The 26,561-nt window shown below is 36.1% G+C and overlaps 1 protein-coding gene and 1 non-coding gene across 4 annotated transcripts in view; one reads left to right on the top strand and one right to left on the bottom strand.

Annotated features, from left to right (window-relative positions):
• KCNT2 (potassium sodium-activated channel subfamily T member 2) overlaps positions 1 to 26,561 on the bottom strand; it is a 360,211-nt gene that overhangs the window by 272,917 nt on the left and 60,733 nt on the right. The gene's annotated exons all lie outside the window — the stretch shown is intronic.
• Positions 25,450 to 25,554, top strand: LOC112395168 (U6 spliceosomal RNA). The gene has a single exon (XR_003002311.1). It is a non-coding gene; the product is annotated as a U6 spliceosomal RNA (small nuclear RNA).

Below are 26,561 nucleotides of genomic sequence, written 5' to 3'. Positions count from 1 at the left end.
AATTTCCCCTTTTTACAAGGACACCAGTCAGATTGGATTAGGGCCCATCCTGATGGCCTCATTTTAACTTAATTACCCTTTAAAGGCCCTGTCTCCAAATACAGTCACGTTCTGAAGTACTGAGGATTAGGGCTTCAACATAACGAATGTTGTAGGGCACAATTCAGCCCATAACACTTACAAACAATAAACCTGAAATCATTGGCTTCAATTCCTCACCTCTTCTTCTTTCTTAAGCCTATTCCACTTCTCCACCAAATCTGCAATCATCAAGGTCACCAGTGACCTCTACGTGGCACGATGCAGAAATCAGGTCATCTAACCTATTCTATCAGCATTGGGCATAGTCGATCACTTCCTCATCCTTGAATCCCTTTCTTCACTCTATTCTCTTGGTTTTCTTCCACCTTACAGTTTACTCCTCCTGGGTATCCTTGGCTCATTCATTCCCTTCTGTCCTTAAAATCCATCCTTTTGCAGCTATACTCAAAGAGTAATGAATCTCTATGCCCAAGTTTGCCAAATTTATATATCCCGCCCACTCCTCTCTCCTAAACTCATACATTCAAATTCAACTGCCTACTCAACTTTTCTACCGGGATCTCTAGTGGATGTCTCCAACTTGGCATAACCAAGACCTAAATTTCTGATTTTTTCCCCTGGAATCTTCTCCCAATCTGAGCTGATGTTAAATCCATGCTTCTGGTGGTACACACAAAAGTCATGTAGTTATACCCGAATCCTCTTTTCACTTGAGCATACATTAATATTATTCTCCAGAGTTCTTTGAGCAGTACAAATCTTTTAGCAGAATAAGAAAGAAGAAACTTTTTAAAAAATCGCTTATAATCAACATGTTTGGTCAACACCAGCTTACAAGAATGACCTAAAGATATTTAAACCTGCCTGCAGGTTAAAATTGATTTTCAAGGCAAGGTATGGAAAAACAAAGTGAAACAAAACTTCAAGTGATAAATATAAATATAGAACCCAAATGGAAACTTCATCCATGTATCAATCTAGAAAAATACGTGCAAAATATTTCACATCACTGAAAGAACTGTGATGTGCAAAGTCTTCTATCCTGAGCCATGACCTTTAATTAGATACCACTGCAAAAACTGCCAGATTAGATACCTAGGGATGTATAGTGACACAGAGGGAAGTATTGGAAAGGAAATAACCACCCACTTTCTTCTTCCCATCACCTTATTGTGTCTGAGAAAGGAGATACTCTGATCTACCTGCTAATTTTCCCTATGCTATCCCCTCGCTCCCCCCAATTAATTCCAATTCTATCATCCAGAGTTCTATAAAAATTCAGGATTGGTTTGAGGATAAAATTTGTCATCGCACAGTTTCTTAAAGCCTCATTAAATCGCAAGCTCCACTAGAGCGATACTTATCAGGTTTTGCTTATAACTGTTTGCCCAGGGCCTAGAATAGAGTGGATGTTCACTAATATATATGGAGTGAAAAATTATTTGGCAGTAGTTGCTGCTGACACCACGTTAGCATCCAAAGTTGACAACTATCAGCATGCAGTGGCTGGCAATCTGTGGCTACTGCCATCTGGCATCTATGCTGGGCAACAAGAACTCCCAAGTTACCTTGCTCCAAAAGGAAGAACACATTTGTCAGTTTGCAAATGCATGCTTCTGATTTGCTGTGGATAATATGGATACTCTAGCATGCCATAGTCCCTCTTTACTTTCTCAACCAGACTTAATTATCCTACGAGTTACTGGGCTTTTAAGTTTGTGGGTCCACTACTTTTCAATAAAAAATATTCAGCTGGATCTTAAGAAAAATGAACAGCTCAAACTAATTAAGCTTTCTTTTGCCTTCCTTCTCCACCTTGCTCTGCTTCCTTCAGGTCTCATTTCAGATGCCACCCCAACCTCCTTCCTCACCAAAGTCTTTAAGTGACACACATGTATTTTTGCTTAGCGCACTCGATTCCTTTGACCATAGTGCTTATTATAATGTATCAGAAGGATCTTTTGAAAGGTGTCTATCCATCAAATAAACCTTACAGAGCACAAACCTAGTTCTATGGCATAGAACACAGCAATGTAAAAGAAGGAAAAAGTTAACTTTTAAACAATATTTACATAATTAGAAATTTGGTCCATTTACATTTTGAAAATGTATACCCTCCTTGAGCAAAGCAGAAACCGCTTAGCTTAGTGCTTTGCAAGAATAAAGAGCAAAAATAGACTGAAATAGACAGGAAGCTACCAAGTACCAGATGGAATGCATCATTAATAACATCGAACTATAAGCCTCATCAAGAGTTGATTTGAGGGCATGTTTCTTGCTGTGTGTCCCTCCAAAGCTGCTAGTAATGGCTTTGCTTGGCTCTAAAATTGTGAGCGCAGGAACTATGTCTATTTTGCTCATTTTGATTGTGTTCTCAGAAGCTAACACAGTGCCAGGTACACATAATAGGTACTCAATATATTTGCTGAGAGTTGAATGAATTTTGCTATAGAAGTTTGCTTTTTGCTCGTTATTATTTACATTCTTATCTGCCAAATCATATTGTCAATTTAAAATCTCTTCTGAAGATGTTTCTAATTTTCCATCATCCTTCCTTTACACATTCTGATGTGGAGGCATATTTGAAATTTCCACCCAGTATTTCCTTCAACCTTCACTCCTCAATATTTTCTTCCCTGTGGGAGAAGTACTATTGAAAATACATATATTTTTCTTTCTGATACTTTCAGAATAACTATTGCACTTCACAAAAATTACTGATAAAATGTGGCTAAAAATGTGTACCATGTGAACATTGACATATATTTACTTAAATATTTAAATAAGTACATGTACAGTATTTGAATAGTAATTTACATATTTAACTAAGCAGTGGCATCTCTATATATAAAAATATAAGATAGTTGATTTCCATTTATTCATTTCTGTTGGATATTTTTCTTTTACATATTAATAAATCATTAAATTCCAAGAGTATCACTTTGGTAATTCTGCCAAAACATGGCTTTTAGAATCGTGAAACTATTTGCCCCTGAAATGAAACATGTAAGATATCTCTCAGATCAAATAAGTCTGAATTACAATCATCAGTTTTTAAGAGGGAAACAAAAATGAATAGAGCTCATCTCAAAGAACAAATGAAACAAAGCCACAATAGATGACAGAATCCATCCCAGATGGATGGATTGAACCTCTTGTCAGAACCCAAGTCTCTGGTTCAGGGAAATTGAAAAATATGTTTTAAAGTACTAAAAAAAAAAAAAAATTGGGGAAAATTCTGGGTCCTGGCCCACCATCATTGACAATATTCATGGAAAGGAACTATGAGGATGGTTGTACAGCATTTGTAGCATTTTTTAGATGAAAGCAATTTTACTAGCAACCACAGCTATGGGTATAACTACAGCATGACCCTTTCAAGGATCCTGAGGTTTGTCACCAGAACTCAGAAAGCTGCCACCTCACATTCTAATCCCTATTAAGAAGGCTTCCAACTCTAAATATCAATACAAGGCTTTTAGTTTTCTGTTAAAAGATAGTCATTCTACACTATAAAATAGATGATAAGCTCAAGAATACTAATACCATGCAAACTTGCTTACCACTCTAGTATTTATGAAAATATGAATATTTCATTTTTACATTTATAAAGTTGAGCAAGCCCTGGCTCGCCATTAGCAAGGAAGGTGTTCCTTAGAATTAGAAAAAAGTTGAAGTGAAATTAAAGCCTGATTATAGATATATCTTGTGAAAATAACTGAGATTCAATTGTAATGGAATTTTTCTTCTTAATGATGGAATCATATTTTCCCTCATTTAAAGAAAAAATGGAAATGCCAAGAATATGTGTAGCTTTATCTAACAACCAAAGAATATAAAGATCTCTATAATTATATTTAACAATATGTTTATGCAGAAAGAATCTCTACTTGGCAATTCCATTTCAAACTAGCTTTCACTTTCTCCATGCATATCTGACAATTCTACCCTTTTTTTTCTTATTAAACTTGTTTGTAAATGTACTTGGTATTAATTCATGTTAACAAAAGTTAAAATTAAAGTGAAAAACTTAATTTTGTTGTCCAAAAATGTTATAGGTCTCTTATATACAAATGCTGAAAGATACTACATATGCAAAAAGTATTATTAATAGAGATGCCAGCAGTTTCTGATGAAGAACAGATTTACATATACCAAAACAATGTTATAATTTATACGAAGAGTCAGTAAAATCTGCAGTAATGAAGTTACTAAATCTTACATATTTATGCTTTGACTAAAAAAACTTGCAGATGCCTGAATTGACTATATTATTTGATATGTGTTATATCACTTAAGACTTCAGTTTGCAATTGAGGAAACAAACCTATTCAAACTATCTTAAATTAAAAAGGAATTTAAACTCATTCATAATTGAAAAGTGCCAGCCTGGGATTGACTGACGGAATGGCTTGAAGCAGGAGCTCATCAATTTCACTGACTTTATTTTTCTCCATCTCCCAGGCTTCATTTCCCTTACTTTATCCTGAAACGGATTTTCCTTTATGGTAATTAGATCTCTACAACTGCTTCAGAAATTGCATCTGTTCATGTGAAGTGCAGAGAAAAAGAAGCAAGTCTTTACCAGAATCTCATTGACCACAGGGTGTCAATGGATCTGATTGTGCCATATATCCATCCCTAAATTAAACACTGAGTTCAGGGGATGAATTTCTCTGATTGGCTTAGCCTTGGCCATATTCTTCGGTCTCAAATCTGGAGCTTAATTAGGGGTGGGGTGGAGGGAGGAAGGCACTAAAGCCCATGGACTGAGATGGAGGAACAGGTGGTTTTCCAGAGAGAAATCAAGAATCAAGATCAAAAATGAGCAACTGGGGCTTCCCTGATGGTGCAGTGGTTGAGAGTCCGCCTGCCGATGCAGGGGACACGGGTTCGTGCCCCGGTCTGGGAGGATCCCACATGCCGCGGAGCGGCTGGGCCCGGGGGCCATGGCCGCTGAGCCTGCGCGTCCGGAGCCTGTGCTCTGCAACGGGAGAGGCCATAACAGTGAGAGGCCCGCATACCGCAAAAAAGAGCAACCGGATGCCAGTGGCAATACGATGTATGATATGATGCAAATTATACGATGTAAAACAATACAGTTCACATTAAAATCACACATACTCAGATTTATTTTCAGTGCTAAGCAAGATCTTCATGTTCCTATATCTTAAATATAGTTATCATAAATAATATTGAAAAATGACATTAGAAGTGCATTAGGACATTTCTACCTTGATTTAATATTTGGGGTGTCAGCTTATTACGGCAGTTCCTAGCTATCAAAATTTCATTTTGCATACATCTCTAGCTACAAGTAGATAGGAAAATCAAATTAGATATAATTTTGTGTTAAACTGTCCTCTAGCTTAGAGAAAATTAAGTTAAATAAAATGCCAGGTTTCAACTTTTATAAATACAGGGAGTGTTTTGTTATATAATCTTCAGTTTTTACATCTATTTTATATTGTTATGACTGGAGTAGAGAAAGCAAAGGAAGGTGATCATGGAAAGGTGTCAAGTTTTCATAAGCCACATTAAGGAGTTTGAAATTGGACTTTAAAGGTAACGGGGAGCCATTTAGATAGAGAATTATTTGTTATGTCTGTGGTTTTTGATAGTTCTGATCAGTATAGACATTGCATTTAAAGGGTCATGGTTAAATATGAGGAAACCCCAGTAGTCCAGGAAAAAGGTGATGTTAAGTAAATTTAAAAACAAACACTTATTTAGGGCTAGGAATAAGACAATTTGGTGATTTGTTGTATATCAAGGTCCCTGTGGAGAAAAGAAGTCAAATTTGACTCCCAGATTTCTATCTCGAGCATCTGATTAGATGTGGGTGTCATTTAACAGGAAAGCAAATATCAGAAAAGAGATATTTCAGTGATTTTTAGTTGTTGGAGAATAGCTAGTGAAGAGATAGAAAATGACAAAATCAACATTCTCAGTAGTTTCACGGTCATTTGTGGATTTTCACAAAGCAGCAAAAAATGTGAGTCTTTAGGGCGAGTTTTCAGCTGAGGTTGAACAAGATGCTCTAACTTCTTTTATATATATATTTTAATATATTTTATATATATATATATATAACTTCTCATACTTTGAACAAGTGCCTTTTCTATGGTCTATTTTTAGTGTCATGTTTTTTGCATTTTGTGTGCTTTTTGTTGGTGATTTCGCTGTTCAAAATAACCCTCAAGCCACAATGCTGAAGTACTGTCTGGGTTCCTAGATGCCAGGCTGGGATGTACCTTATGGAGAAAATATGCTTGTTAGGTAAGCTTCATTCAGGAATAAGTTAGTGTTATTGGCTGTGAGTTCAATGTTCCTTCAGAAAAAGGAAGTTCACTGATCTGTATGTGAGCCTGCTCTGGAAAATGTCTAATTGAGATCTATAGTGTATGATGAAGCTATGGAAAAGTTGGAAAACTGGCTAAATGTGTGGATTCATGAGATGTGAACAACGAGATGTTCACACATGCGTACCTGTATACAAATTATATATACAGTTAACCCTTAAACAATGCAGGGGTTAGAGATCAGTCAAAAATTCACTGGTAACTTTATAGTCGGCCCTCTGTATCCTTGAACTTAACCAACCACAGACCACGTACTACTGTAATTTTTACCATTTAAAAAAATCCACATACAAGTGGACCCACGCAGTTCAATCCTGTGTTGTTCAAGGGTCAACTGTATATATATTATATAAACATAGATATAATATGAAGTTATCACTTGTACTAATCCTTGATCAGGACCTACCTTGTAGTTATACTTGGATAGTATAATGTATACTTGTCTGTTCTTTAAATGTTACCAACACAAAGGCACTAACAGCCTTATACATTTTTATATTCCCCACAGTGTGTTGGTTCTACAGTATACCCCTCAAAATTTCCTGTTGAAGAAACAAAGCGTTTTTTGAAATGGCAAATTATCTTTTATTCATTTTAATGGGAATGGAAAAGGTAGACCTCAGAGCATTTATGAGCCATTTATTAGCTTCAGTAATTTGTCTTTTGTTATCAAAGTATAAGGTTTTACTACCACAAAGGCTGAAAGTACACACATAGAAATCTATCACACGAAAATAAAGTTGGTTAAAATTAACTGAAATGTGTTCCGAATTATTCACACATAATGACACTTTACTAGCAAAACAGGGTGACCTAAAATCAATGGTATTAATAATCTAACAAATTTCCCCAAAATGAGGCCATTATCTTTACAGTTTCAAGTACTTTAAAAGCTGCTTGAATTTCTTTCACAGGGAAGAATATTAATAGGAAACCATTATTCCGCTTATAAATCAGCATGTGTCCTTTGAAAGTAGCATATATTTCTAGCATATGAAGGATATATGCTTAATAACGCAGAATCTTTCATTTAAATAAAAAAATAAAGTTGCAATTTGAAAAGTTTCCATTACTTTAAATAACTGAATGTGAAACAAAGTTCCTGATGCACATGAAGGAAATTTGAAAAGTTTCCATTACTTTAAATAATTGAATGTGAAACAAAGTTCCTGATGCACATGAAGGAACATAATTCATATAAAGAAATACACGAAGCTTCAAGCTGAATTCATTTCTCACTGTAATCTGCAGATGTTCAAATGATTTTTTAATTTGTTTAGTTCAGCAGTTGCCATGAAAAGATCCAATCTGTAGGTCAAGAAACTATTCAAGAAACCTGTTTTTACACTTATGCATCTTCAACAATTACATAGCTCAAGCACTTTGTCCTAAGTATGTGCAAGGCAGGTTGAAAAATATGGGTAAAAGGAAACAGAAGGAAAAAACAATCCCAAATGACTAATAAGAGGAAAAAATTTTCATCACCAATAAAAATTTTCATCTCCAAAATGTACTTGTATTAGATTAGTCATAAATACCATCTTAATATATGTCTGCTATATGCTAAGAATGTATTTTTTATTAATTTTTATTGTTGTGTACAACTAATGTACAACATTAAGCTAGTTCAGGTGTACTACATAATGATTTGACATTTGCATACATTATGAAATGATCACCAGGGTAGGTATAGGAACCATCTTTCACCGCACAATGTTATTACAATATATGACCATATTCCTTATGCTATATATTATATCCCTGTGACTTACTTATTATAAAACTGGAGGTTTGTACCTTCTAACCCCTTCACCTATTTTGCCCACCACTCTCCATTCTGGCACCCACTGGTTTCTTCTCTGCATCTATGAGTCTGTTCTCACTTTGTTTTGCTTATTTCTTTTGGTTTTTAGATTCCACATATAAGTGAGTTTGTGTGTTGTCTTTCACTGTCTGACTTATCTCACTCAGCATAATACCCTAGTCACAAAAAGATTTCTCCTTTTTTATGGCTGAGTTACATTTTATTGTGTGTGTGTATATATATATATATATATATGTATATATATATACACACACATACATACTATATATCACCTCTTCTTTATCCATTCATCTATCAATGGACACTTAGGTTGCTTCCATATCTTGCCCATTGTGAATAATGCTGCAATGAACATTAGAGTGTATACATCTTTTTGAATTAGTTTTTTATTTTCTTCAGGTAAACACCCAGAATTGAAAGTGCTGGATCATAGGGCATTTCTATTTTTAATTTTTTGAGGACTCTCCATACTTCTTTCCATAGTGGCTTCACAAATTTACATGCTCACCAATAGTACACTAGTGTTCCCTTTTCTCCACATTTTCATCAACATTTGTTATTGGTAGTCTTTTTTTCGATAGCCTTTCTTTCCATAGTGGCTTCACAAATTTACATGCTCACCAATAGTACACTAGTGTTCCCTTTTCTCCACATTTTCATCAACATTTGTTATTGGTAGTCTTTTTGACGATAGCCATTCTGTCAGATGTGAGGTGGTATCTCATTGTGGTTTTGATTTGTATTTCCCCGATTAGTGATGTTGAGCATCTTTTCAGTTACCTGTTGGCCATTTGTAAGTCTTCTTTGAAAAAATGTCTATTTAGGTCTTCTGCCCAGGTTATTTGCATTTTTGTATGAGTTCTTTGTATATTTTAGATATTAACCCCTTTATTGGATATATGGTTTGCAAATATCTTCTATTCAGCAGGCAGCCTTTCTGTCTTGTTGATAGTTTCCTTCCCTGTCCCAAAGCTTTTCAGTTTGATGTAGTCTCATTTGTTTATTTTTGTTTCCTTTGCCTGAGGAGACAGATTCAAAAAAATATGCCTAAGACTGAGGTCAGAGTGCACCGCCTGTGTTTTCTTCTAGAAGCTTTATGATTTCAAGTCTTACATTTAAGTCTTTAATCGGTTTTGAATTAATTTTTTTATAGTGTGAGAAAGTATTGTGTTGGCCAAAAAGTTTGTTCGGGTTTTCTGTAACATCTTATGGAAAACCCAAACAAACTTTTTGGCCAACCCAATAGTTCAGCTTAATTCTTCACTGTAGCTGTCTAGTTTTCTCAACACCATTTACTGAAGAGGCTCTCTTTTTCTCATTGTATATTCTTGCCTCCTTTGTTATGGGTCAATTGAACACGTAAGTGTGGTTTTATTTCTGGGCTCTCCACTCTGTTCCACAGATTTATGTGTCTGTTTTTGTGACAGCACCACACTACTTTGATTACTGTAGCTTTGTAGTACAGTTTAAAATCAGGGAGTGTGATACCTCCAGCTTTGTTCTTTTCTCTCAAGATCGTTTTGGATATTCAGGGTCTTGTGTGTTTCTATACAAACTTTAGAATTATTTGTTCAAGTTCTGTGAAAAACACCATTGGTATTTTGATAGGGAATGCACTGAATATGTCTTGGGTAGTATAGTCATATTAACAATACTAATTCTTCCAATCCATGAGTATGTATATCCGTTTGTATTGTCTTCAATGTCTTTCAACAGCATCTCACAGTTTTCCAAGTACAGATGTTTTACCTCCTTGGTTAGATTTAGTTCTAGGCATTTTATTCTTTCTGGTGCAATTGTAGATGGGATTTTCTTAATTTTTTTCTGATAGGTTGTCATTAGCATATGGAAACTCAACAGATTTCTGTATACTAACTTTGTATCCTGCAAATTTACTGAATTCATCAATGAGCTCTAATAATTTTGCATGGAGTTTTTAGCTCTTTAGGAATTTCTACATATAGAATCAAGTCATCTGCAAAGACAGTTTTACTTCTTCCGTTCCAATTTGGATTCCTTTTATTTCTTTTTTTCTTGACTGATTGCTGTGGTTAGGACTTCTAAAACTATATTGAGTAAAAGTGGTGAGAGTGGGCATCCATGTCTTGTTCCTGATCTCAGAGAAAATGCTTTCAGCTTTTCACCATTAAGTATGATGTTAGCTGTGGGTTTGTCATATATGGCCCTTATTATGTTGAAGCCTATTCTCTCTGTACCCTCTATACTTTGTTGAGAATTTTTATCATAAATAGACATTGAATGTTATCAAAAGCTTTTCTTCATCTATTAAGATGATCATATAATTTTTATACTTCAGTTTGTTAGTGTAGTGTATTAGGTTGATTAACTTGCAGATATTGAAACATTCTTACATCATGAGAGGAAATCTCACGTGGTGAGAGTTTATGATACTTTTAATGTATTGTTGAATTTGGTTTGCTAATATTGTTTGAGGATTTTTGCATCTATGTCTATCAGAGGCATTGGGCTATAATTTTCTCTTTTTGTGGTGTCTTTTCTGGTTTTGGTATCAGGGTGGAGCTGACCTTGTACAATGAGCTTGGAAGTCCTCTTTCCACTTCAATTTTTTGGAACAGTTTGAGAAGGATAGGTGTTAACTCTTGTTTAAATGTTTGGTAGAATTCACCTGTGAAGCCGTCTGGTCCTGGACTTATGTTTGTTGGGAGTTTTTAAATTACTGACTCAATTCCATTCCTGGTAATATCTGTTCAAATTTTCTATCTGTTCATGACTCAGTTTTGGAAGATTGTATGTTTCTAGGAATTTATCCATTTCTTCTAAATTGTCCATTTTATTAGTATATAATTGTTCATAGTAATTTCTTAGGATCCTCTGTATTTCTGTGGTGTCAGTCATAACTTGTCTTCTTTCATTTATGATTTTATAGATTTGGACCATGTCTCCTTTTTTCTTGATGAGTCTGGCTAAAAGTTTATCAAGTTTATCTCTTCAAAGACTAAGTTTTCTACTTTTTTTTTTTTAACTCTCTATTTCATTTACTTCTGCTCTGATCTTTATTCTGCCTTTCTACTACTGGGTTTAGTTTGTTCTTCTATTTCCAGTTTGTTTAAGGTTGGATTATTTATTTGAGATTTTTCTTGTTTCCTGAGGTAGGCTTGTATCACCATAAACTTCCCTCTTAGAACTGCTTTTGCTTCATGCCATAGATTTTGAACCAGTGTATTTCTGTTTCTGTTTGTCTCCAGGTATTTTTAAAATTTCCTCTTTGATTTCTTCGGTGAAACACAGGTTGTTTAGTAGCATATTGCTGACCCTCTATGTGTTTGTACTTTTTGCAGTTTTTCTAGTAGTTGATTTCTAGTCTTAGACTATTGTGGTTGCCAAATATATTTGATATGATTTCAATCTTAATAATTTTATCAATACTTGTTTTGTGTCCCAGTATGTGATCTATCCTGGAGAATGTTCCATGTGTACTTGAAAAGAGTGTGTATTCTACTGCTTTTGGATAGAATGTTCTATAAAAACCTATTAAGTCCAACTGGTCTAACATGTCATTTACTGCCAGTGTTTCCTTATTAATTCTGTCTGGATAATCTGTCCATTGATGTAAGTAGGGTGTTAAAGTTCCCTACTATTATTGTGTCACTGTAAATTTCTCCCTTCATGTTTGGTCCCAGAGGTCTCGTAAATTATCCTCATTTTTTAAAATTCTATTTTCTTTTTTCTGTTCAGCATAGGTGATTTCCATTACTCTTTCAATTCTCTGATCCATTCCTCTGTATCATCTAATCTACCATTGATCCCCTCTAATGTATTTTTTATTTCAATTGTTTATTTTTCAGCTCTGTTTAGCTATTCTTTATATTCTCTAGCTCTTTGTTAAAATTCTCACTGTGCTCATCTATTCTTCTGCAGAGTTCATTGAGCACCTTTATGATCATTACTTTAAATTCTTTATTGGATAGATTGCTTTCCTCCACCTCATTTAGTTATTTTTCTGAAGTTTAATTTTGTCCCCTCATTTGGAACATATTCCTCTATCTCTTTGTTTTGCCAAATTATCTGTATTTATTTCTATGCATTAGGTAGGTTGGTTACATTTCCTGATCTTGGAGAAATGGCCTTATGTAGGAGATGTCCTATGAGGCCCAGCAACACTCTCCCATCTGGTCACCAGAGCTGTATGATCTAGGGGTGCCCCCTATGTGGACTGTGTGGGCCCACCCATTGCAGCAGGTCCAACTTCTCTGGGTGCACTGTAGGCAGGGCTGGCCCCTGGCCTGGTTGGCTGCCAGGTTCTGCCCTTTACTGTGGTCACAGGCCAGCTGGTGGGCGGGACCAGTTCCTAGTGCAGCTGGCTGTGGGGCCCAGGAGATCTTGGGGCTGTGTTGGCCCATTATTTGGTGTGGCCAGGTCTGAGGGCAGCTGGCTATGGGGGTCAGGGACACCCTGGCTGGTGCTGGCCCACCGATGAGCAGGGTTGGGTCCTGGTCACTGGCTGTAGGGCCCAGGTTGACCCTGGGGCTGGTGCTGACCTGCTGGTGAGGGGGTAAGCCCCCAGCACTAATAAGATAGAGGGAGAATTCCCAAAATGGTGCTTGCCAGCCCCAGTGTCCTTGTGGTAGAATGAGCTCCACAAAATGGCTGCTGCCAGTATCTACATCCCCAAGGGGAGTTCAAGTTGCTTCCTGCATCTCTGGGAGGACTGCCAAGATGAGCAAGCGGTCTGACCCAGGCTTCTTTCAAATACTGCCTGTGCACTGAAACTCTGAGCATGTGAGATTTTGTGCATGCAAAGAGCAAAGTCTGTTTCCTACAGCCCTCTGGCTCTCCCATAGGTAAGCCCTGCTGGCCTCAAAGCCAGACATTCTGGGGACTTGTCTCCTAAGTGCAGGATTTCCAGGCTGGAGAGCCCAATGTGAGGCTCAGATCCCTTGCTCCTTGAACCTCTGCAATTGTGATTATCCCCTCACTCATGGGTTGCCTACTGTGGGGTGTGGGTGTTAACTATAGCACGTCTCATTATGGTTGGTTCCTTCTTTATAACTTTAATTGTGGAAAATGTTTTCTGCTCGTCTTCAGGTCTTTCTCATCAATATTTGCGCTATAAATACTTGTAATTTTGGTGTGTCTCTGGGAGGGGGTGAGCTCAGGGTCTTCCTGCTCCACCATTTTAGCCACACACTTGGCATTTTTTTTCTAATATTACAAAATAACTAAGAATTATTATTCTCGTTATACAAATGAGGCAGATGGGGCTCAGGAAGTTCAGTATTTACCCAAGGTCACACTGCTAGTAAGTCATGAAGCTGGAATTTAAAAGAAGTGCAACTTTGCAATGAAAATAAAATGAATCTTGAAGACTTACCCCCATATTTCTTACAGTTTACCTCATAAAATCACTACATGTAAAGGGCCGTTAAGTCCTTCTGCACAAAAGTTCTTTGGAATTAGACTTATAGTTAGAAACTGAAGCCCAGAATAGATAAGGAATGTGACTAAGGTGCATCCCTTTCACACATAGTGTCAGAGCAAAAACCGAACACAATTCTGATTCTCAGATCACGGCTCTTGCTGATGTATTAGATTTCTTCTGCCATATCTCCCCTACTTTTAACTTATCAACTTTCTCAGCTTCAAATCAATTTTGATTAACTACCTCTAATAAACATTTTTAAAGAAAAAACAATACGATAATGATCAATAATGGATTGACAGCCATCCTGTCACTAGTCTTATACTCTCGGTAATCATCTCTATGGGAAAATGACCACTTGCAGGTAAAAAATTAAAAGGTTATGCTTTGTCAGTCAAAATAGCCTGTCTCATTTTTAAACAATGTTTTAATTTCTTTAGTACATCAGTGCTGTGATCATTGTAAACACATGATCATTGAAAACAAGTCCTTTTGATTTTGCATAAGATAATACCTTCTGGAACGTGAATAAGATGTGGAATTACTCTGAACAAACATTTTACCCCCAATATTACAACCCTGGGTGGCCCCAAGCATTTACAAATGCTGAAAAATATCTTCAGATACAACTAATTTTATTATTTTTTGTTTTCCTCTGAGCGCAAGAGGAAATTCTTAAGCTGCCATTTCAATTGCAAAAACAAATTATGTGTGATCCTTTCCTCACTTCTCTCAGAGTGACTCTTTTTGTTCAAGCAAGGATCAAATAGAAATGTCATATATTAACTTCTAATTTTCTAATGATATCCAAGCCAAAGAAGGTATTATTGACCTAAGAGCCAAGAATAAATGCAATAAATCTTTATTCACTATGGGTTATCGCCCAAACTTTTACTTGACTACAGTCCATTTAAGGAAGAAGCATTTTAGTTTTAAGTGTTGATCATAAAATACATAATCATTAATGGAGTAGAGATATATCTTTTATGGGAGTTTCCTTTTTACCGCCTCAGACTGCTCGTCAGTAATAAAAATTGGTTAGAATTTCGCTTTCCCATTAGGTAGAATTATTCCCTTGACTGGTGACATCAATGTATCTGAAACAACCCATCTGCAAGGCTGACAGCCTGGCCTAAAATGTGCCAATAAAAGGAGCAGAAGCAGGAGTTGGCATTTGAGAGAAAGCTATTGTAGTCAGTCAAAAGCAGGAAAAGTCAGGCAAGACGTATCTATGCATTAGATGGCCCCATACCTGTCATACTTACAGTTATGCTATACATAAATATTTAACTCTTGAATATGTATCTTAAAATAAATAATGTGATTGAATGATTTTTTTTTTAGAACAAACATTGGGCTTAACATATTCAAAATACCTTCCATTTAAAAAAAAATACCTCCCATTTAAATAAAAATGTTAGAAACAGAATATTATGTTGAATCAGAGCAATTTGATAATGATTTAAAGTGGGAGCATATGTTATATACTCAATTATGCTACGGTATCTTAAAAATAAATTACTAAATTAAATATTACTAAATGCTAAAAGAATTTTCTTAAATGTATCTCTCTTTTTGATCATTAAAATAAATATATTAAAACATGCAATATAAGTTCACTGAAATCACGAATTATTAAAAGTACTCTGGGATATTAGTAAATTAGTAAAGAACAAATACTGATAGCTCTATCCATGTCAACAAAAGCCCTTGAACATTGTTTTCATTTTTTCAGCCCCTTGATGTTGTAGCTTACCCTACAGTACCTTTCTCGTGAGTCAGATATTGATGGTTGAAGTCGTGGAAAAGGCACAAAAGTGGAGCCACAAGGAACTATCTGTGGAGACATTATGATCTTCTGCTCAGATATTTGTTCAAGAGAAAGAAATGTGTTCACAGCCACAAACTCCTTTCAATCCAGTTACAAGATCAAAGGAATTAAGACTTCTGTTTTTACCATGACTTTAGAAAGATTTGATAGGGTGTCAACATTTTGGCTCCAGCAGCTGATTCTAATTTCTTTAATGCTATCTGTAATTCTGCGTTGCTTGACAGACAATTAAGGAAATGTTAATGATGCAGGAAGACCAGCCTACGTTAACATAATTATTCCACAGAACACTGCATAGTGAATAAGTTGTCACACGCTCCTCTCTATTTCTTTCTAAGAATCTTCTATTTATCTGTATTTAGTCTTGGGATGTTTGATGTTCAAAATATAGAAATATCACTTGTTTCAGAAAATACATAAACTTTTCTCTGGTAAATTATGAAGAATTTGAAAAAAATAGATTTGTAAAAGAAAAGAATCTGAAAAGGAATAGATACGTATATGTATAACTGAATCACTTTGCTGTACAACTGAAATGAACACAACATTGTAAATCTACTATACTTCAATAATAATAAAAAAAAGAAAGTATCACACTATCCTCAAGAAAAAGGTCTTTGTTATAAATTCAGACTTTTCATGATGAAAACAAAACAAATTCAGATGCTAATTTTCAGAAAAGTCTATGGTACTGAGACCATGCTACCAAACACACAAGCCTTACAACTCAGAACAATATGAGTGATCATATTTCAAACAGCAAGGGCTTTCTGCAACTAAAATATATATACACACTAAATGTTAAATTCCAAGAGGACATTATTGTTTAGCATGGCCCTTTAAAATGGCTGACATATTGAGAGACACCGTAAATGAGGAGAAGGTTCTTCTAGGCATAACTGGAATGGCAGAGTATATGAAAGAAAAAAATATATATATATGTATGAATTAATAAAAATACAGACATACATAAAATGTACAAGTCTCGTTAAAAGGCAGTGATAATGTTAGGAAGATATTAGCAATTTATATGATAACAATGGTGCACAGAAGTATATAAACTTTTTTCTTTTGTAGCCTCACTCATTATAATCTTGCTTGGATTGTGAAAAATCAAAGCAATGTAAGTGCCCAATAATAGAAAATCAGATAAAAATATTTTTGGGGGCTTCCCTGGTGGCGCAGTGGTTGAGAGTCTGCCTGCCAATGCAGGGGACACGGGTTCGAGCCCTGGTCTGGGAAGATCCCACATGCCGCGGAGCACCTGGGCCCGTGAGCCACAATTACTGAGCCTGCGTGTCTGGAGCCTGTGCTCCGCAACGGGAGAGGCCGCGATAGTGAGAGGCCCGCGCACCGTGATGAAGAATGGCCCGCACTTGCCACAACTAGAGAGAGCCCTTAAAAAAAAAAAAAAAAAAAAAAAAAAAAAAAAAAATATTTTTGGTACATCAATAATATGGAATAGTAAGCCATCACAAATAATGATGGAAAGCTAATCATAATATATTATTAAGTGGAAAACCAATAAATAAACAAACAAAAATAGGTTACCAAATACCATTGTCGTTTGATTCTGTTTAGATAAAGCCCATACATTTCAAAATAGAAAAAAAAAATCTGGATTATTATACAACAAGTTATTAGCATTGATGAAATTATGCTTTTGTGGGTTTTTTGAAGTTTCTGGTGGTTGTTGTTAATCAATTATTTTCCACCTTTCCCGTAGTGACCACGTACTACTTATGTAATAAAAATAAAGCACTGGGCTTCCCTGGTGGCGCAGTGGTTGAGAGTCCGCCTGCCGATGCAGGGGACACGGGTTCGTGCCCCGCTCCGGGAAGATCCCACATGCCGCGGAGCGGCTGGGCCCGTGAGCCATGGCCGCTAAGCCTGCGCGTCCGGAGCCTGTGCTCCGCAACGGGAGAGGCCAGGGCAGTGAAAGGCCCGCGTACCGCAAAAAAATTTTTTTTAATAAATTAATAAATAAATAAAGCACTAACTAAAGAAAATGAACCAGTTGTACCAAGTGACATCACTATCACAAAGTTTGACCACGATTTTACTTCCTAAAATGTGTATCCCTTCAAAATCACTTTCTGGATGTCATTTACAAAGATCCAAATAATTGCTCTCTGGTGACATGAGGTCATTTTAAAGTACGTCATGCTGGAAATCACATGACATCCAGAGTCAGAATTGAGAGCTCCTCATCCTAAATACTACTTACTAGTTGGTTCAGCTAATTAGACTTCAGGCCCTACCAGCTTCCCAGGGTTATTTGCTAAGCTCGGAAAAGAAGTTTAGAAGAACAAATCAAAGGCCAAATATTTACTGTAAATAGCAATTTTACAAAACATAAGTTCTTGACCTTATCACTATAGATCAAGCACTGTATTACCTAATATCCTTATTTACCTTATTAATATCCTTATTACCTAATATCCTTATTAAGTTATCCTATAACTTATATCCTTCTGCAGAGTCTCTGGAGGTTGCTTCTGTCATTCCTTCCAGTACAATGTATGTGCTTTGCTGTTCAGAGCTCAGGAGGCATTTTCTTCAACTCAACGGAGCTGGACCCATACTTTTCCACCAGTCCCATCAGGGAGTCCCACAGTTCTCAGAGCAGAATCCCCAAGCAGACTTCCTAGAGAACAGGTTACCATCTGAGGATTATAATGTTGAGGGAAATGGACAAAATTCAGAGCCACAGGACTTGCATAGACTGGCTAGTCCCATAGGACTTTGAACAAACCAAGGTTACCTAACTGTTCTGAGACTCACAGTTTCCTCGAAGTGGTGAAATGGGGGTAGTAATTCTTACTTCCTAATGTTAACGAGAACGAAATGAGAATGCGTGTGAAATACCTAATATAGAAACTGACATAGTAGCCTCTCGATTTTCTTTCTCATATCCTTATTAGCCTGGTATTCTTAAGATAACCATCATTATCACACAAGGCTAATAAAATTTTACCCCACAGCAAATAGACATTTTAGTAAGGCGTCCCAGTATTATCCCTAAGAAATGTAGATTTGTGGTAAGTTTATTGAAACAACAAAAATAACTCAAGGGTTCCGAGATGATTATAGCAGGATCTCTAGTCAGGCTGTACTACAGTCTCTCTCCATGAAGTAATCAGAGATGCCTTTATTCCAGCAATTTAATGTAATTAGACCATATGGCTGCTGGTGGAAGTGCAGAAGCACAGCTGAAGCAGTATTTCCTAGCATTTAGTTTTATAAAGTGATGGCAGAGAGTACCTAGGTAGGCTTATCTGGGAACTAACTTTTTTGCTCTGCCCATGCATAAGCCATCAAAATCCTCAAATTGGTGATTTAGCTTCATTTGCTTAATACTACAGTAAAGTGGGTTTTCTTAGTAAACAAAGCCTTCATTAGTCTTTTCTCCCTCTTAGGAAAGAAATGCCTTATCACATGCTCACATTCATTTATTTCACAGTGACTGCAAATGAGGATCAACAGAAATAATATTCTGACTTAAACCTTTAGTCCATGAAATATCTTTTCAAAACATCAGAGTTTGGGCTAACAGTGCAGGCTGCCAGGAACAACTCATTCTGACTCTGAATAGTATCATCAACACCAACAGTAGCCAAGCAAGAAGCAGGGAAAAGTAGGTGATTTGTACCATTTCCATGTAATGTATTTGGACATCATTTGAGTTTCCAGAACTAAATCAACAGAGCCATTCAACAGCTAAGTTCATTTTTAAACTTCATATGCTGGAGCCCTTTAACATTTCTGAGCTCAAACTTGGAACATGAGTCTTACTAACCAGAAAGGAAGGAAAATGTAGAGATAAACAAACGAGAAGACAGACAGGATCCTTGAGACCACCATATGTCTCTTATTTCATACTAGAATGTTCAGTATACCTAGCAGGATTCTGTGTGCATAATATTTATTAAATGGAATAAAAAGAAAAAAGTCAAAAAATTGTAACTATATTGCAACCTCCAATAATTTATCAGCAGAACATACTTTTCAATATATTTAACGATTCCCTGCGGCTGAGTCAAAATCAATTACCTCTGCTTTCTATTTGAACTTCTGCATGTAAAAAGGGATGTTTATAGGATAATATCCCGCTCTATTAATATGCTTTGATAAATAATCAAGTTGATGAGCTCTTCTTATGGAGAAAAGGAAACCCTCCTACACTGTTGGTGAGAATGTAAATTGGTACAGCCACTACAGAGAACAGTATGGAGATTCCTTAAAAATGAGTTGCCATATGGTCTAGCAATCCCACTTCTATGCATATATCTGGAGAACACTATAATTTGAAAAGATACATGCACCTCAATGTTCATAGCAGCACTGTTCACAATAGCCAAGGCATGGAAGCAACCTAAGTATCCATCAACAGATGAATGGATAAAGAAGATGTGGTATATATACACAAAGAAATCTTAGCCATAGAAAAGAATGAAATAATGCCATTTGCAGCAACATAAATGGACCTAGAGATTATCATACTAATATGTGGAATCTAAAAACAAAAAATGATACACATGAACTTATTTACAAAATGGAAAGACTCACAGACTTAGAGAACAAACTTACAGTTACCAAAGGGAAAAGGTGGGGAGAGGGATAAATTAAGAGTTTGGGATTAACAGATGCATACTACTACATATAAAATAGATAAGCAACAAGGACCTACTGTACAGCACAGGGAACAATATTCAATATCTTGTAATAATCTATAAGGGAAAAGAATCTGAAAAAGAATGTGTGTGTGTATAAATATATATACATGTACATATGTATATATATATCTCACTTTGCTGTATACCTGACACTAACACAACATTGTAAATTAACTATACTTCAATTAAAAAAATAATAAAGGCAGTATCAGTAGCATATAGGAAGTGGGAAATCCAAACCACCTGAATCAGTTAATGACAACTCCAATGAAAAAAGACAACTGAAAACAACTCTAATAAGTATTTCAGAAAATGTAGTAAAATTGGGCTCTTTAAAAACAGTCCAAAAAATGTTTTTGAGTCATGCTCATTTTCTTTGTACATTTTTATAACCTTGGTTTTGTAGCATCATGACCTGATAGGTCATGGAACTATATGACCTATAGTGGAAGGATATTATGGAAGGATATTATATGTAACACAAGTTATAGGTAATTATGTTCATAGGGAACCCTAATCTGAAGTATCTACAACTGTATATAATGTCAAGCCATATTAAAATGAGATTTTACTAAATTGTAAGACTCCGTTTTCAATATACCATTTGACTACCTTGATTCATTAGTCTCAAAATTTTCTAACTTCTGCTTACTATCCTAGCACCACCCAGCTGAAAAATTAACTTAAAAATGTATTCAGAGGATTAGAGCTTCAGAAATGAAATATGCACTTCCATGAAATGTATCTCTATTTGAATGAAAAATAAATAAATGGCTTTAACTCCCTCTTCATGTTTTATTATGTTACAGTTTTATATTTTGTTGAAGTGAGGGCATTTCATGTATTTCATGCAAAGTGTTGTTAAATAACTTCCTGAAGACAGAAACGAGAAATGAATACAAAGAATAATTTTAAATAACTAATATATTTCAAGAAATTATCCATTATAAACTAACTGAGCTTCTTCAGTTATTAAAAAAAATAATAGGACTATTTACTGAGGATTGACAAAAGGATATGAGAAAAAAAGATTTGGGGGGGATAAAACAAAGTAGATAGAATATCAGTGCCATTAATTCATTCATTCAATAAACATTTGAGTTCTCCATATGTACTGGGCACCGTATGGCCTGCTGAGAATACTATGCCCTCCCTCACAGGGCTTTCTGAAATCATTATTATGCATACATAAAGTATAATCGTTGGTATATTTAATAATTTTCAACATGTTTATCATGTTTCAACTATAAATTTCTGACTTCTGTGAATAAATATCAAAATATTAATATCTTACACTGTGTAAAAAGTTTAAAAATAAGAACAGCTAATGTTTTTAAGGGTATTAGTGTCTCTTACATAGAACGGCATTATTCCACATTCTTAACAAATATTTTCAATTTCATCACACACAATATTTAGTTTTTATTTTAAATAAACTACTCTTCTTACAAAGAGGGGCTTTTCCTCCTCCTTTATAGTCATTAAGTAATGACTGCAACTCATCAATAGAATAAAATGCAATGGCATGATCTTAGTATTAGTTTCTGCTTTAAATTGTGGAAGGAGATATGAAATAAATTTTTTCTCTGACATCTACAGGTCAGTAAGTGAACCTTCTAATTGTTAGCCTTTAAACGATCATTAAAATTAAAGAAATTGTCTGATCTCTAAAGCCCTATGATTTGGAATCAATAATTTAATTATTTAATTACAGAATGCTGTGGTACACCGGAGATAAACCCACAAATCTCTAAAAGGATTATAAAATGTATATTTGCCAGGGCTAAAGAGAGAATGTCTTAACAGCATGGCAGATGACTGTTGAAGGTCATAATCATCCAATTGGTTAGCATATTTCAAGCTATTAGTGCAAGATTCTAACGTAAAATGAAAATTTAACCTTTTCCAAACAAGTGATAATATTAATTATAATGGCGTGCTACTAGTTTTTGCTTTTACTGAAACAATCCTGTTTAAATAATTTAATAAACTCGTAAAATACTCTGAAATAATCTCTATGCAATAAATCAGTATCTATTCAACAAAGGTTTGTTTAAATTTAAATAGTAATAAAGTAAAATGCATTTCCTATGTTGAAGTCCCTTTTTAAGGGTAGCTGAATTTTACTCTCAACATTATGGCTATAATTCAATGCTGTTGTTGGGATGAAAGGATCACACTCTTAATTGTCTTAAGTCCCAAAGAAAGAGCGCATGCTTTAACAAATGTTATAATCCCTCCAGAAAAACATTTCATTCTCCCTCTAACCACTGCGAAAAACAATCCCCTGATATCGGGTGTCATCCAATGTTCTGAACATCTGAGGATGCAAGAGGAAACAGACTGAAATTGCAGAAAGAAAAATTAAATTATACATATAACTGCAAGTCAGGGACCATATTTGGAAAAAAAAAAAAAACCTCTATTTTAAACTCCATTTGCCAATTTTCCAATCCAATTCCCCTTAAAAGGAAGTTAGATAAAGTAAAATCACTCAGGTGAAAATTACGTAATGAAAGTCACTATGAATTCAATTTTCCTGTTTATATGTTTGTGAAAATAGCAGCACTGAACATCAACCTACCAACAGACAGCAACAAAACTTTGAACACCTAAGTTCCATGAGCATAGAATGGTGCCAAGTGGAAGCAGCATATTTATGTGACTGAATAGTAGTTGTTGTTGTTCAGTTCTATAACCATGGAGTATGATCAACCTCTGTTAAAAATCACAGTCCAGGGATTCCCTGGTGGCGCAGTGGTTGAGTGTCCGCCTGCTGATGCAGGGGACGTGGGTTCGTGCCCCGGTCCGGGAGGATCCCACATGCCGCGGAGCGGCTGGGCCTGTGGGCCATGGCCGCTGGGCCTGCATGTCCAGAGCCTGTGCTCCGCGATGGGAGAGGTCACAGCAGTGAGAGGCCCGCGTACCGCAATAAAAAAAAACAAAAAAAAAAACTACAGTCCATCCCCTAGCTAGTACATAGGAGAAATGTTGCTAATCCTCTTCTTCATTAGTTCGTCTATAAAATAGAAATAATATCTACTTCATAGTGTTGGTAAGTGGATTAAGCGAGATAAAGTACCAAGTGTCTAGCATCTAATCGTCACTCGAAAGTGTTACGTCTTCTTCCCTAAGTAATATATTGAATTGAACATATAAGACAAAAAAAATTAAGATATTTAATAATCAGTATTATGAATACACTAAAGCAAAAAACATCAGTTAAAAATGAAATGAATTGTGTTCAGAACCCAACAACATATTTTGCTGTACTTCAGGGGTCAGCAAACAATAGCTCAGAAGCCAAATCTCACCCACTGCCTGTATTTTTATAACCTGTGAACAAAGCATGTTTTTTATATTTTTAAATGTCTGGAATAAATTCAAAGAAGAAGAATATCTCATGGCATATGAAACTCAAATTTCAATGTCCATAAATAAAGTTTTATTTCAGCTCAAACATGTTCATTCATCTACATATTGTGTACAGATGCTCTTTAAGTTACAACAGCAGAGTTGACTACTTGTAAAAGAGTCCTTACGGCCTACAGGGCCTAGACTAATTACGGTAATTTCTGGTCCTTTCCATAGGAAAAATTTGCTGATTCCTGTTCTAGCAAGCAGAATATCCTATCTTCTGCCATAACCTATTTTGTTACATTTTAGCAAGACCTTTAAGAGACTCACTTTTTGATTATAGAGGATTTGTTTTAATTATCTGATAATACACCCTGGACTTTTAACTAATCCATATCCTATGAGATGAGATGATGTCAGGACACTAAAAAAAAAAAATGCTTATTGAGGGCTTCCCTGGTGGCGCTATGGTTGAGAGTCCGCCTGCCGATGCAGGGGACACGGGTTCGTGCCCCGGTCTGGGGGGATCCCACATGCCGCGGAGCGGCTGGGCCCATGAGCCATGGCCGCTGAGCCTGCGCGTCCCGAGCCTGTGCTCCGCAACAGGAGAGGCCGCAACAGTGAGAGGCCCGCGTACCGCAAAAAAAAAAAAAAGCTCATTGAATGGAGGTATGGATGAAAATTGGGTAGAGGACAAAGCCCAGAGAAAGACTTTTCACAACATTCTTGTACAGTCATTGATTATTAATATGTGTAAATATGTTACCTATTCAAAGTATATGCTTATTTTTTAAGAGAGGAGATGATCAAACCCTTTAAGCACAATGTTTTCCTCTGTCAAATTAAGAAAAAATTGTGCATAGTTTTTATAAAAGTTAGAAATATAACATTTATAATTTTAAAAATCAAGATTTAAAAGGCTTAAATAACTAACTCACTTACACTGAGTTAAAATCTACCTAACGTATTCTATTAAAAAAAAGTTTCTAAGGTGCACTTTTTAATCTAATTAGAATTTCTTAATTACCTTCTATGAATTGAACCAAATATGCATTACCCTTCCAAAGACATAGCCACAAAGTGATATCGTCTTTTCAAGACAAGGAAAAGGAGCAACTTCCATTTGATTTTGTATATAAAACTTCATAACATCTGATTTATGTATGTAAAACTTCAGAGATCATTGATTTGGAGTAAACATGTAGGCATTTTCATAGAACTCTGCCTAACATATAGAATACTGGATACAGGAGTAAGAGGTCTAACATAAGTCTGGAATATCTGGAAGTGGTTGGAGGAGACTAAATTCCAGGCAACTTTCTAGGGTTCTCCCTTCTTCTTACATAATCTTCCTTCTGAGTTATCAACCTGCTCAGCCTCAAAGAAATGGGAATTAGGAACAAATAACTTAGTTGAGAAAGAATCATGAACATGTCCATGGAACTTAGAAGTTGGGAGGTATTTTCAAGTCCGTTATTTCATTCCCTCAACCATTCAACGAAAATACATAAATTTATTGAGTGCCTACGATGGGTAAGGCACCCAGCTTGAGAGTGGAGAGAAAACAATGAACAAGAGAGACATGGTCCTCCTCCTGAAGACAATGAACAAGAGGTTCTGTTAAAGGATGATGGATACTGGGCTTCCCTGGTGGCGCAGTGGTTGAGAGTCCGCCTGCTGATGCAGGGGACACGGGTTTGTGCCCCGGTCCGGGAAGATCCCACATGCCGCGGAGCGGCTGGGCCCGTGAGCCATGGCCGTTGGGCCTGCACGTCCAGAGCCTGTGCTCCGCAACGGGAGAGGCCACAGCAGTGAGAGGCCCGCGTACCGCAAAAAAAAAAAAAAAAAAAAAAAAAAAGGATGATTGATACCGAAGATGCTGGCATATGTGTTATAAGAGGAGAGTTAAGGAAACATATAGAAGGAGGATTTAACCTGGTCCAGAGCTCAGAATGCTCACTTAGGCATCAGATCTACCAGAACTGGAACCATGCAGAGAAGATAAGCATGGTCCCTGTGCAAAGATGACAGAGTTCCACAAAGCCAAGAAAATAACCAAGGAATAGAGATCCGAAGGGTCAGAAAGAAAAAAGCTGGTAGAACACCAAGGAACAAAGTGAAAACAGAAATAAATACTGTGAGATATTTGGTATTGTTATAAATTGATAATGTAACTATTTAGCTAACATGTAAGCAAACCATTCATTTAAAATATAGTGGTAGTGGTCTTGAAAGCTATTGACTTACAATTCTTCAAGGGATTTCACTAGAGTTCAGCTTCATGCATAAGAAATTTGGTTCATGATTTAATTTGTAACTTCCAAACAATTATATTTGATATGTAGATAATTATCCCATCTGTCTCTCAGCAATATCTTAGAGAATTAACATTTTAACATACTGCAATTGTGAGGATTCTGAAATCAGAAGACTAAAGTTTAATCTCAGCAAAATGTCTTGTGTACATCTCACGAGGGATTATCAATCAGAAGTTTCTTCTGGTATAACCACAGAAAGATAAATTTTGTCAGATTGAACAGCAATTAAAACATCACACTACCATCTTAATACTCTCAAAGGTAAATCTGTGAAAGTAAGAATATAATGAAAAAGAAAATATTGCAAGACAAAAGGAGTCCAGACAAAAACGAAACTTAATTTTTAAAAACTGTAAAGTACATTTAACTTACGTTTTTTTAATCTTTTTTTTTTTGCGGTATGCGGGCCTCTCACTGTTGTGGCTTCCCCCGCTGCGGAGCACAGGCTCCGGACGCGCAGGCCCAGCGGCCATGGCCCACGGGCCCAGACGCTCCATGGCATGTGAGATCCTCCCGGACCGGGGCACGAAGCCGTGTCCCCTGCATCGGCAGGCAGACTCTCAACCACTGTGCCACCAGGGAAGCCCTGTTTTTTTCATCTTTAAGGAACAATTCCATGTTGGAAAAATGGACATCTCCAAGACTTCGTATAAAGTGAAAAAAAGAAATGTACAAAATAGACTATATAATCACTAGCATTTGTATAAAGATGAAAAAAAGAAATATGTGTGTGTATATATATATATATA

This window comes from Neophocaena asiaeorientalis, unplaced genomic scaffold (genome assembly GCF_003031525.2).
Source record: "Neophocaena asiaeorientalis asiaeorientalis breed wild unplaced genomic scaffold, Neophocaena_asiaeorientalis_V1.1 scaffold25, whole genome shotgun sequence".
Classification (NCBI taxonomy): Eukaryota; Metazoa; Chordata; class Mammalia; order Artiodactyla; family Phocoenidae; genus Neophocaena; species Neophocaena asiaeorientalis.
The sequence above is the reverse complement of the archived record's forward strand: the minus strand, read 5'-3'. Positions and strand labels throughout refer to the sequence as shown.